Here is a 13,806-nt window from a genome sequence, read left to right as displayed (position 1 = left end):
TTAAATGCCAGTTAGGAAGCTCTGGCCGCTTGCTCTTTCTGGGCAGACAGCAACAGTGGTGAGCGCTAATCATTTACAAAGGTCACGATCGGGAACCAGCCCCGGAGCAGTCATTTAAAATTCGATTGATCCCTATTTGTAGTCAAGGAAAGAAAATGGGCACTTGGACTGTTATTGTAATTATGGGGCTTCCAGGCAACCCTAAATAGATGTGCAATCTCGATACTGGCAAACACCTGGGAGAAGAAATTATTACTCTGGTAGAGCACGTTGCTAGGAAAGGTTGAAGATAAAATTGTGCATAAAAAAAAAATCAATCATCTTTCGGCTAATTTGCCCTGCTCACCACCCATCAAGGTTATCACAATTGTCAGCTGTCTGCTGAATATATGAAGATGAGGGTCTACTTGCTAAAAATGATCACCAAGAAAGCTAAGGCCTCACCAGGCAGTGGGGACCCTGGAGTGCTGATGCTGGGAGCTGGGTGGGTTCAGGGTACAAAGAAGGGGACTCTTACTGAGGGACACAGTAGTAGGGAAACCAGCACCAACTCATGTCTGAGATGCCCTTCGCAGTGGGCACTGCAAACACCAGCCCCAGGCACACCCTACTGACGACTGGGAGAAAGCCATCCAGACGGAGGAGGGTCTGCCGTCCTGTGAATGGCAGTGGGGGAGTGAGGGTCGGCACATTCTGAGCTGCTTGGTTGGTTACACAGAGCTGGGTCTGGCACTTTGACACCCATAACCTTAACCTTCACTACAACACCCAGAAATAAGTATTATTGGTGCCCTTTGAAAGAAAGAAAGAAGTCACTCAGTCATGTTCAACTCTTTGCAAACCCATGGACTGTAGCCTGCCAGGCTCCTCTGTCCACAGGATTCTCCAGGCAAGAATATTGGTGTGGGTTAGGGTTAGCCATTCCCTTCTCCAGGGGATCTTTTCGACCCAGGGATTGAACCCAGGTCTCCCACATCACAGGTGAACCCCTTACTGTCTGAGCCACCAGCGAAGCCCGTTAGTACCCTTTACTGATGGGAAAATGGAAGCACAGTGAGGGTCAGAAAGGTGGCCGAGGTCACAGGGAGGTAAGTAGCAGAGTGGGTTCAGAGTCAGCTGGAGGAGACCAGGGTGTCCAGGCGACTCATTCCGCTCCAGCCAAGGTCACACCAGCATCTCTGGAAGAGCTGAGGGCAGGGGCTGGTGGCAAATCTGCAAACCCCTCTCCACCTCTGCCTCTGCCTCTCCTGTGCACTTGCAGCGTCGCTCCCTCGGCCTCTCTAGAAACCTACAAGGACCAGGCAAAAAATGATACTGGCGGAGGTGCAGGCAAATTCTGTTTGGTCCCACTTACATGAAGTACAGAGACCAGTCAAATTCATTGAGTCAGAAAGTGCACTGGTAGATGCCAGGGGTTGGGGGGAGGGGGAGTTAATGTTTAATGGAGACAGAGTTTGCATGTGTGCACGCTAAGTCACTCAGTTGTGTCCATCTCTTTGCGACCCCATGGACTGTAGCCCACCAGGCTCCTCTGTCCATAGGATTCTCCAGGCAAGGATACTGGATTTGGGTTTCCAGGCTCTCCTCCAGGGGATCTTCCTGACCCAGGGGTGGAAGCTGCGTCTCTTATGTCTCCTGTGTTGGCAGGCAGGTTCTTTGCCCCTAGTGCCACATGGGAAGCCTGAGTTTCCATTTAGGACAGTGAAAAACTTGGAAGGATTGGTGGTGAGAGCTGCAGAACAATGTGAATGTACGTAGTGCCACTGAACTGTATAGTTAAATACAGTTAAAATAGTATTTTTAAAAATAGTATGTTTTGTATTGTGTGACTTTTTAAATTTCATTTTTAATTGGATGATAATTGCTTTACAATGTTGTTAGTTTCTGCTATATAACAACATGAATCATCCATAAATGTACATATATCCCCTCCCTCTTAAACCTTCTTCCCACCCATCCTCATACCACCCCTCTAGGTTGTCACAGAGCACCAGGCGGAGCTCCCTGTGAAAGATACTAGCTGGACAGCAAATATTCCCCACAAGAAGTGGTGGTGGCAGCGGGGCGGGGGTGGGTTCTGTCTTTCTTCTGAGCTGAGTCTACCTTATGAGAAGCAAGGTTGTAACAGTCTGGAGAGGTCAGTTCTGCTGAGGATGGTCTCTAACATCGGCACCTTCTCGTCAATCCCTCCTTACAAGGTCGGTGTGCACAGAGCCTTGGCATCCCAGGAGCTCTGTGATGGCTGCCCCGAGGGATGGGCAGGGCCTCTCTCAGGAGTGATGTGTGTTAAGCCAAGATACCCCTTTCTCCAAGTGGAGTCAACAGCACCAAGACACAGGTGGTGGTGGGCTGGGCTTCAGCCAGAGGAAGTGCCAAAGGTACAGCCTTTCTGAAATCAACCTGCCACCATGGAGCAAACTTCTATAAGCATTCAATATCATACCCAAGTCATTCTACTTCTAAAAATCTATCTCAGGGAAATAACCAAGGTGTAGACAGAGATTTATGCCCAGAGACCTTGATCCTAGCGTTCTGTGTAGTGTGAAAAACTGTGGGACTTCGCTGGTGGTACAGTGGATAAGAATCCAGCTGCTAATGCAGGGGACACAGGTTCAATCCCTGGTCCAGGAAGATTCCACATGCAGAGTAGCAACGAAGCCCATGCACCACAACTACTGAGCCTGCACACCATAACAAAAGATCACATGTGCCGAAACCAAGACCCGATGCAGATGAATAATTAAAAGGTGGATTACAGCAATTCCATATGGCCTTTATAGAGCTTTATACAGAGCTTCCGGTGATATAGGGAAATGTTTATAAAAGAATGCTAAACAGTCACAACAATAAAAACCCAGGTATCAAATTGTAGAAAACTTTGTAAGGAAAAATTCATAGATAACTATGAGGATTACAGGCGACATGGTGCAGCTTTCAGATACTGTAGTTCTTTTCAGAGTTGTCTACATTTAGTTATTATCCTCCAAGGTGGCTGGGGTCCAGGCCTGGGCCAGGGTCCAGCCAGGCCCCAGCAGCTCAGGAAATCTAATTTGGGTGCATCAGAACGGATATGAGAGATGCACCATGAAGAAGGCTGAACGCTGAAGAATTGATCCTTTCAAACTGTGGTGCTGGAGAACTCCTGAGAATCCCTTGGACAGCAAGGAGATCAAACCAGCCAATCCTAAAAGAAATCAACGCTGAATATTCACTGGAAGGACTGGTGGTGAAGCTGAAGCTCCAACACTTGGGCTACCTGATGTGAAGAACTGACTCATTGGAAAAGACCCTGATGCTGGGAAAGATTGAGGGCAAAAGGAGAATGGGGAGACAGAGGATGAGACGGTTGGATAGCATCACTGACTCAATGGACATGAGTTGGAGCAAACTTCAGGAGGTAGTGAAGGACAGGGAAGCCTGGAATGCTGCAGTCCATGGGGTCACAGAGTTGGACACAACTTAGTGACTGAACAACAATAACCCATTGAATAATGACTCTCTATTCTTCCCTCCTCCTAGCCCCTGGGAATTGCTAGTCTACTTTCTATTTCTATGGATTTGCCTATTCTAGGCACCTCAAACAATGTTCATCCCTTACTGTCTGTCTTATTTCACTTAGCTTGATATGTCTTCAAGGTTTGTCCAAATTGACACACCCACCCTACTTTTACCTCCATTTTCATTGAACTTAGGATGGACAGGGTTGTTCCCATTTCAAACTGAAAAAACAGAGGCTCACAGGGTAGAGCAGGGACTTTTCCTTGGGTTGACTGAGTCCATCCTTTGCTGTCAGCCATCAGTGGTCCAGAGTCAGACAACAAGTATTGATCTGGCCTCTTTGCCGTGCTTATCTATGCTAAAATTAAGTGACTAAGCATCTCCCTCACCAAAACCAGAGAATAAAAGGTGCATTTCAACCAAAAGCTTTCTTTTTTTAAAAAAAATTTACTCATTTGGCTGTGTTGGGTCTTAGCTGCAGCACTCGGGGTCTTACGTTACAGCACATGGACTCTACTTGCAGATCATGGGCTTAGTTGCTCTGTGGTATGTGAGATCTTAACGTCCCCAACCAGGGATTGAACCTGCATCCCCTGCACGGCAAGGTGGATTCTTAACCGCTGGACCACCAGGGAAGTCTGCCTCCTGAAACCCAAAAAACACTTTGTTGAGGTCAGTAGGGTCTGGCATAAGAATCCCATTCTTTCTGGGCAGTGGGTCTTTAGCCCGACTGTTCCCAAAGCACAGCTCTGCACCCTGGCTCTCCAACCTTCCTCCCTACCTGTGGGCATAAGTGAGCAGACACCCTTGCCCACAACCAGCCCACCACCCACCCCACCTGCTGCCCTCCCCTTGCAGCATCTCTTGGCTGAGTAAGCAGCCTGAGTGCAGCCTTGTCGAGAGCCTTCTTACATCCTCCTTCCAGATGCATCCTCTGGGGGGATGTGGTGAGAGCTGGGGCAGCAGGGTCTAACTGTCCCTGGAACAGGTCTTCTCCTAATGCTGACCTTTTGCTTCTGCCCTGAGAAGCATTCTCACTCTGAAAGTTCCATTCCAGCCACAGGTGGATTGTGAAAAGCCTACCCCTATTAAGGGTACATTTTCCAGTATGGGGGTTTCTCGAAAAACTAAAGATAGAACTACCATATGATCCAGCAATTCCACTCCTAGATATCTATACAAAACAAAAATAAACCCTAATTCGAGAGATACATGCATTCCTATGTTCACAGCAGCATTATTCACAACAGCCAGGACATGGAAGCAACCTGTGTCCATCAACAGATGTACGAATGAAGAAGATGTGGTTCGGACTTCCCCGGTGGTCCAGCGGCTGAGAATCCGCCTGCCCACGCGGCGGACATGGGTTCAATCCGTGGTCTGGGAAGAGTCCACGTGCCTTGAGGCAACTAAGTCCATGCCACAACTACTGAAGCCTGCGCGCCTAAAGCAGGTGCTCCAACAAGAGAAGCCGGCGCACAGAGAAGCCTGCGCACCGCAACAAAAAGGAGCCCCCACTCACCACAACCAGAGAAGGCCCACGCGCAGCAATGAGGACTCAGCACAGCCAAAGATGGCAAAAAATAAACGTGAAAAACTTCTTAAAAAGATATACATATATATATATATGTGATACACACACACGCACACAAAATGGAATACTGCTCAGCCACAAAAAGAATGAAATTTTGCCATTTTCAGAAACCTGGCTGCACTTGGAGAGAATTATGCTCAGTGAAACAACTCAGAGAAAGATAAATACTGTACGATATCAATTCTATGTGGAATCTAAAAACTATAACAAATTAGTGAATATAACAAAAAAAAATAAAGACTCACAGCTATAGAGAACAAGCCAGTGGCTACCAGTGGGGAGATGGAAGGGAGAGGGGCAACGTAGGGGCAGGAGAGTAAAAGGTACAAACCACCATGCATTAAATAGGCTACAGTGACATATTGTACAATATGGGAATTATAGCCAGCATTTTATAACAACTGTCAATGGAGTATCACCTTGGAAAATTGTGAATCACTATACTGTACACCTGTAATGTATGTAATATTGTATAGCAACTATACTATGATTATAAAAAAGATAAAGGCACACTTTGCATGACCCAGTCACAACAGTTCATTAGCTGATGGAGTCCTTCTAAACAAGTCTAATTCCTGCTAACAACACACACCTCATAGAATACATTACCTGTGAACTGATGCTAGGCAATTAGCAAGTTTCTCTCTATTTAAGACAACACATTACATCACTACGGTGGCACAGTCACAGTAGTGACTTAGAAAATGGTCATTTTTGTCCTTCTGTGTATTTCACCTTGATCCCAGCATACCCAGACAGGCCTGTTCCTGCAATGCCCGTCTTTGCCCAAACCTCTCCCACCATCACCCAGGCTTCCCAGGTGGCACTAGTGGTAAAGAACCCCCTTGCCAATGCAGGAGACATAAGAGATGCAGGCTCGATCCCTGGGTCTGGAAGATCCCCTGGAGAAGGAAATGGCAACCCACTCCAGTATTCTTGCCTGGAAAATTCCATGGACTGAGGAGTCTTGCGGGCTACAGTCCATGGGATCACAAAGAGCCAGACACGACTGAGCATGAACTTGAAACAAAAACAAAAACAAAAACCTCCACCATCCCCAGCTTGGACAACCATGGGGCCTCTTCACCACCCTCCCTGCTTTCACTCTTGCCCTCTTTGAGTCTGTTCTCCCCAAAGCCAGAGTGACCTTTTTAACAATTGATATTCATGTATTTGTTTGTTTGTTTGGCTGTTCCGGGCCTTAGTTGTGGTACGGGGGTTTTCCATCTTCACTGGGGCCTGCAGGTTCTTCAGCTGTGGCATGTGGGACCTCGTTCCCTGACCAGGGATCAAACCCAGGCCCCCTGCATTGGCAGCATGGAGTCTTAGCCACTGGACCACCAGGGAAGTCCCCAAAGTGACCTTTCAAATATGTAAATCATTCCACATGTAAATCATCCCCTATTTCAGAGGTTCCAATGCCTTCCCATGACAACTAGCCTCACCTCAAGCCCCCATTACAGTGCCCTGCGTGGTGCCAGCCAGTGCCTCCTGTCCTTGACCTGCTCCAGGCCCATGGCTTCCCCCTTTCCCTCAAACACCCACCCCAGGCTCTTTGCACTGGCACACCCTCTGCCCAGCTGGGTCCTTCTCATTCCCCGCAGCCACAGCAGTCACCCCCGCCTCAGAGAGACCGTCCCTAACTAGTCCTAACAGTTGAAGTAGCCCTGTCACTCACTTGCACATCACCCTGATTTATCTCTTTGTGCTTCTTGTCAGTATCTGAAATTATTTTATCTATCTTCTCTTTATTTACTTTTTTGAGGGGGAGGATCTTCATTCCCTGACCAGGGATTGAACCTGGGCCAGGGCAGTGACAGGGACAATGACCACTGGACTGCCAGGGAATTCCCTGCAGTTATTTTATTTTTGTTTTACGTTTACAGTATCTGAAGTTGTTGTGTTTTCTATACACATTTACTCTTCAAGGAGAGAAGCTTAGTGTGTGTTGATAACGGTGGTATCCCCAGGGACGATCATAGATTAGGGGCTCAATAATGCTTGTTGACTGACTGACGGAATAATCTTTTTCTCAACTTAAATCCTCCTTTTACTCTGACTCTCACTCAACCTCTGTCCTATGGTCCTCCTTGAAGGGACCGTCCTTGGCTGTGGGCTTCACGTCACCCCTGCCCCCTCACACACCCCACTGCTGTTAGACTCTGTCCCTCTGCTCTTCTGCAGCTGGTCTCACCAGGACCCCTCACCCACTCTAGGGCTCTAGAGCTTCAGCCACACCCCAGCTCAAGCTGCCTGCAGGCCCTGGCATATGAAAACCCAGCGCACTGCTACTAGAATCGGTGCCCCCTCCCCAAACCTGGCTCCTCCTACTGGGCTCCCCACTCCCCTCCTTGCCCAAGCCAGAAGGTCAGGAACCTGAGCCGGATGCTTTCTGTGTCCTAGCTGCGTCCCCAAGACACACCTGATTTCAGCACAGCAGTCCCACCTCCAAGGCACCCCTCAGTACTCACTCGATTTTTCAGTGGTCACAGGGAACACTCAGCGGGGGATGGAGGGACAACACCCTAGGGCCTGTGTGACAGTTCATTCCGTGTGCCAAACTGACTGGGCCATGAAGTACCCAGATACTTGGTCACACATTACCCTGGGTGCATCTGTGGAGTGTTTCTGGGTGACGTTAACACTTGGATTGGTAGACCGAGTAAAGCCGATGGCCCTCCCCAGTGCGGGCAGCCCTCGTCCAGTTTTTTGAAGGTCGGAATGGAGCAAAAAGGCTGACACTCTTGAGAGTGAGAGAGAATTCTTCTTGCCTGTTTGAGCTGGGAACACGGGGTTTTTTGTTCCTGCCTTTGGATTTTAATTGAAACATCGGCTTCTCCTGGGGCTTGAGCCTGATGGTTTTCAGTGGTCTTCTACCCCCACTGGCTGTCCTGGCTCCAGCTGGCTGACTGCAGATCTTGTGATAATCATATGAGCCTCCATAATCATATGAATCAGTTCATCATAAAATCTCTCTCTCTCGATACACACACACACACACACACACACACACACACACACAGTTGCTGTTGTTTAGTCACTAAGTCATACCCAACTCTTTGGTGACTGCATGGTCTGTAGCCCGCCAGGCTCCTCTGTCCATGGGATTTCCCAGGCAAGAATACTGGAGTGGGTTGCCATTTCCTACTCCAGGGGATCTTCCCAACCCAGGGTCTCCTGCATTGGCAGGTGGATTCTTTACCCCTGAGCCACCGGGTAAGACCTATATATACATACATATATATATTTATTCTTATTTTTGTTACATGTTACAAATATAGATATCTATCACATATGAGAGATGTATATGATAGATTAACTATAATGAATATTTAACATATTTCCCACTCCTGTGTTCTTGCCTGGAGAATCCCAGGGACGGGGGACCCTGGTGGGCTGCCATCTATGGGGTTGCACAGAGTTGGACACGACTGAAGTGACTTAGCAGCAGCAGCATATTAAATATAATGAATATTTACATAGTCCATTGGTTCTAGAAAACCCTAATACAGGCAACTGTCAACCACTAGGACATGGGAGCTAGTGGATAAATGCCCCAGCTCCCTGTCCTCCTGAGGGACGATTCAGGTGAGTATTCCACGTGGTTTCTCTGCCTGCTGCAGTCACCAGCTCAGTCACACACGTTCCCAGGAGTCTCTTCCTTCCCTGGGTCCTTCCTCTGCTTCCCGGGCCTGCTCCCACATCTCTGAGTCTCAGGCTTGCTTTTGGCAGGAGCCAGCTTGGGTACCTCCTAGATGTCTCCCATCCCTGCAACGAATACATCCACTCAGTCCCCAGGCTGGTGGACTCTACTCCTAAGTCCCTCTGACTCTGTCTGTATTAGTTTCCTGTGGCTGCTGTAACAAGGGTGAAGAGCTGATTTGAAAAGCTGATTCACTGGAAAAGACCCTAATGCTGGGAAAGATTGAAGGCAGGAGGAGAAGGGGACGACAGAGGATGAGATGGTTGGATGGCATCACCAACTCAATGGACATGAGTTTGAAAAAACCCTGGGAGATGGTGAAGGACAGGGAAGCCTGGCGTGCTGCAGTTCATGAGGTCACTGAGTCAGACACAACTGAGTGACAGAACAACCACCTCAAGCTTAAGAAAGCTTCACACACTTCACTTTCTGAGCAGAGCCCCCAAATCGCCAAGTTTTGAAATATAAATATGGGTTAAAGTTGTATCAAAATGAGTCCTCTGATTTAGAATTCAAGATTGTTTGGTCTATTCTAGCAAAGGACAGACAGGAAAAAAGATACGCTGTCTGCATCTTATGGGCGGATCCACTAGTCCCTGATTTATACACCGTTTGCTGCAAGCACTCAGCAGCCTTCTGTAGGTGGGATACCTGCATCCATCTGCACACATCTGCAAGCCCTGTATCCCAGCTCATCAATACTACTGTGGGTGGGACTTCTGTGGTGGTCCAATGGTTAAGACCCCATGCTCCCAATGCAGAGGCACTGGTTCAATCCCTGGTTGGGGAACCAAGATCCCACATGCAGCCAAAATAAATGAATAAAATAAAGAAATGTTATAAAACATATTTGATATTAAAGGTCCTCGTGTGAGTGAGTGAGTGAATGTTGCTCAGTTGTGTCTGACTCTTTGCGACCCCATGGACTATACAAGTTTGCACTTTCCAAATTGTCTGCAATCATCACACACAAACACACATTACCTTTAGAATCAAGCAAAGGATGAAATTTTTAAATGTGTGGAGAAACTACTGATCAGTTAGCAGAGGCTCCCCAAGAATCCATTGTGCTGCTCAGCTCGGCACCACTGGGGCACTGGGCAGTGGGCAAGACTCTGCTCTCCTGGGACATGTCACCAACTTAAGAAGCTAGAGCCCCAACGTGTGGCACTCAGCCCAGAGGCCGGAGGACAGTGGAGTGGTTGGTGGGCGGCCAACAGAATGAGGTCCATAGTAGAGAGTCTCATGTCCTGGGAGAAGCCTTATGGGGATTTCAGGTGCTATTTTAATACTACTTTCACTTCACTCTGTGCATGTGTGCGTGCCTCTTCAGGGTACTGAAGCAAATGACTTGCTAAAGGAACAACCTCTTGTCTTCTTCAAAGACAGAGACAGAGGTTTGTGCCTGAGCACCGATACACTTGTAAGAGGCAGGCCCCAACCCCATTGCCCTCCCTGAAAAGCTTCTTCCAGGTGCACTGGCTCTGGGAGGGGCCATTTCAGAGACCAGCTCAGAGCCTAGCATCCATCAGTGACACTGACTGAATCTTGAAGGATGACAGATGAAATTCAAGCATTGTCTCTAACCCTGAATGTGGCAAAGCCTAGTAGCAGTTATGAGCATTAAGAAGCAGAATTGTGCCTGAGGACTGTCCCAAGGGAGAGGGGACTATGCTGGTTGATGGTTACTTTCAATCAGTGCAGTCGCTTAGTCGTGTTTGACTCTTTGTGACCCCATGGACTGCAGCACACCAGGCTTCCCTGTCCATCACCAACTCCCAGAGCTTGCTCAAACTCATTTCCATCGAGTTGGTGATGCCATTAATCCTACAATATTTAGATAGCATTATGAGCCCCCAAAGTGATCTGGAAAGCTCACTCCACACACAGGACTTGTTTGAGAAGGTGGTTTCATCCCCTTGGAGATGACATTGTGTCCAGGTATTCCTGAATTAAAAGAGGGTCCAGGTCTGGGACACCTGGCTTTCCCTCTTGCCTGGTGCCAGGCTGACCACACCTTTCTAGGGAAAAGAGATTTTAAAAGTGGGAAGCACACCATATAAAGTGGGTACAGCTTTCAACTGTTATCTTACAACCAATTTAGAAGCAGTGGTGTGTCCTGGGGGTGATGAATTCATCATCAAATCCAACACGACCTGGACGGTGGGTGTGAATATGGCTGGATTTTCCATTTCTGTGGCTGTAAACCAGTAATCTGTGAAACGAGAAGTCTCAAGTAGCTGAAAGAGACAACCGCTAGACTCTACAAATAGAAGGCTATTAATTCACTCTGATGCTCTGTCCCCAAAGCTGGAAGCCTCCTTCTGGAGGGTCCCTGCACTCTGTTCTCCCATAGTCTATTTTTTCCACCTCAGAATCTCCTCCAGTCCATGCTGGTTCAGACTCTGGCTGCCTGGATGGGCAGAGAGTCTCTGCCTTCACCTTGTACAACACCTTACAAAACATCAAGGAGAGGAAACATCAGGGAAAGCACCTCTGGTGTGGTACAACTGAGTAGGGGAGGGATTGGCCAAAGCCTCCTTTATAAATTTACATCTAATCCTGCTTTCACTTTGTCCTAAAACCTCCCAGTGGGAGGTGACTCATTTGGTAAAGAATCCACCTGCAATGAAGGAGACCTGGGTTCAATCGCTGGGGTGGGAAGATCCCCTGGAGAAGGGAATGGCTACCTTCTCCAGTAATCTTGCCTGGAGAATACCATGGACAGAAGAACCTGGTGGGCTACAGACCATGGGGTTGCAAAGAGTCAGACATGACTGAGTGACTAACACTAAAACCTCTGATCCTCTCCCCCCTGGGAGACCCTACTACAAACTCTCTAGGTTCATTGTAAGTTGGAACCTGATGAATTCTTGCAGCCTCTGAACCCACCATGCACACTCACGTCTCCTCACTCTGCACTTACTGCCCCTTGTTTAGAAAATCCTCTCCCACTACTTCATTCTAATAAATTTTCCTCATTTTGGAAAACTCAGGGCCATGTCACCTCCCCAGTGAGGCCTCTCTCTCCAGGCTGCTGCTTTGAAATTAACAGTCTGTCCTCTATATTCTCTGCAAACACACACCACTTCTGCCATCTCTTGTGAGCTTCTTAAAGAGAAGAGACGGAGCTTTTATATCTTTGCATCCCTGGCTACCTGCACTCCCCTGAAGAAGGAAATGGCAACCCACTCCAGTATTCTTGCCTGGAGTATCCCATGGACAGAGGAGTCTAGCGGACCACAGTGCATGGGGTTTCACAAAGAGTCGGACACAACTGAGTGGCTCACACTTATTTGCACTCAACCCAGCCAGGTGCTCAAATCCCACTTGAGGAACTGAACAAGGTGTTTGAGAAAGTGCTGTGTAATGACCCATGCTGCACCCTGCGACCCTCAGTAAAATTTTCAAGGTCAAGCAGGCGGATGCTCTTGCAGAGGCAGTTTCCTTTGCCTCTGAGATTCCTGGCAGGTCAGTATCCATTCCATCACCCTCTACTCCCTACATTTCATGGGCCCTGCACCCAGGGCTGGAGCTGTGCATAGGGTAGATGGGTTGAACAGGCTGAGCACACTTCTGCATCCTCCCATGGAGTTCTACAGACCTGCATGGGCTCCTCCTAAATCAAAGCCCAGGCCTGCAGTGGCCACACACCGTCCCCTCTACCCCCGACTCCCCACCCGGGCTGGGGGCTATAGCGGAGCCAACAGCAATGCTGTGCGCCCGAGCTAGCATCCAGGGTAGAGTGTGGGCCTTAGGGACCTGAGCAGTGTGCCCCTCTCCCCTGCAGCCCTCTTTCCTCCAACTGACTCATCCTCCAGCCTTTCCTCCACTCACACCCCTGCAACAGGCAGTATTTCCACACCTTTGCACGCGTTATGCTCCTTGCCTGCAAGTCCTCCTCCACTTGGCCAGTTCTGCCTGGTCCCCAGGGGCCCTCACGGAGTCCCTCCCTCTGTGGCCTCAGTCCCAAGTCCCCTCCCCTGGCAGGCTCCCCACTACCCACCACTCAGGGGTAATGACTTGCTTCTTTTCTGATTCTTTATTCCACTCACATGTGGGGTCCTGAAGACAATTAAAAGACGCTTACTCCTTGGAAGGAAAGTTATGACCAACCTAGATAGCATATTCAAAAGCAGAGACATTACTTTGCCAACAAAGGTCCGTCTAGTCAAGGCTATGGTTTTTCCAGTGGTCATGTATGGATGTGAGAGTTGGACTGTGAAAAAAGCTGAGCACCAAAGAATTGATGCTTTTGAACTGTGGTGTTGGAGAAGACTCTTGAGAGTCCCTTGGACTGCAAGGAGATCCAACCAGTCCATTCTAAAGGAGATCAGTCCTGGGTGTTTATGGGAAGGACTGATGCTAAAGCTGAAACTCCAATACTTTGGCCACCTGATGCGAAGAGTTGACTCATTGGAAAAGACTCTGATGCTGGGAAGGATCGGAGGCAGGAGAAGGGGATGATAGAGGATGAGATGGCTGGATGGCATCATCAACTCGATGGACATGAGTTTGAGTGAACTCTGGGAGTTGGTGATGGACAGGGAGACTTGGCATGCTGCGATTCATGGGGTCGAAAAGAGTCGGACACGACTGAGCGATTGAACTGAACTGAACTGAACTGAACTCAGGACAAGGATGACCTCTGTGTCTCAGGTTTCCCTCAGGACTGGGGCAATATTCTACAAGCAACAAGTGCTCAGTGTGTGCTCATGGGCACAAGATTGGATGTTGAGAATGGTGGGGAAAGCACCTACAAAAACAGTTATGCAGTCTGTGTTTTCCCCAGGAAAAGCAGGTATAAAATGCTTCCTTTTTCTAAAGAAACATTGCAAATTTTTTGCCAAAAATCTCTGTAAGTGAGCATGTACAACAATTGCAAATGCTCTGGATGAGCAGAAAGGTGAACCTGTTTAAGATATTCATTAACCACCCAGACTGATAATAGGGTTATTTTGAACAGGCTCCTCAGCAGAGACACCCAGACTTGGTGGGGCTGAGCCTCGCC

Source organism: Oryx dammah, unplaced genomic scaffold, assembly GCF_014754425.2.
Source record: "Oryx dammah isolate SB20612 unplaced genomic scaffold, SCBI_Odam_1.1 HiC_scaffold_13, whole genome shotgun sequence".
Lineage (NCBI taxonomy): Eukaryota > Metazoa > Chordata > Mammalia > Artiodactyla > Bovidae > Oryx > Oryx dammah.
This window is presented reverse-complemented; position numbering follows the sequence as displayed.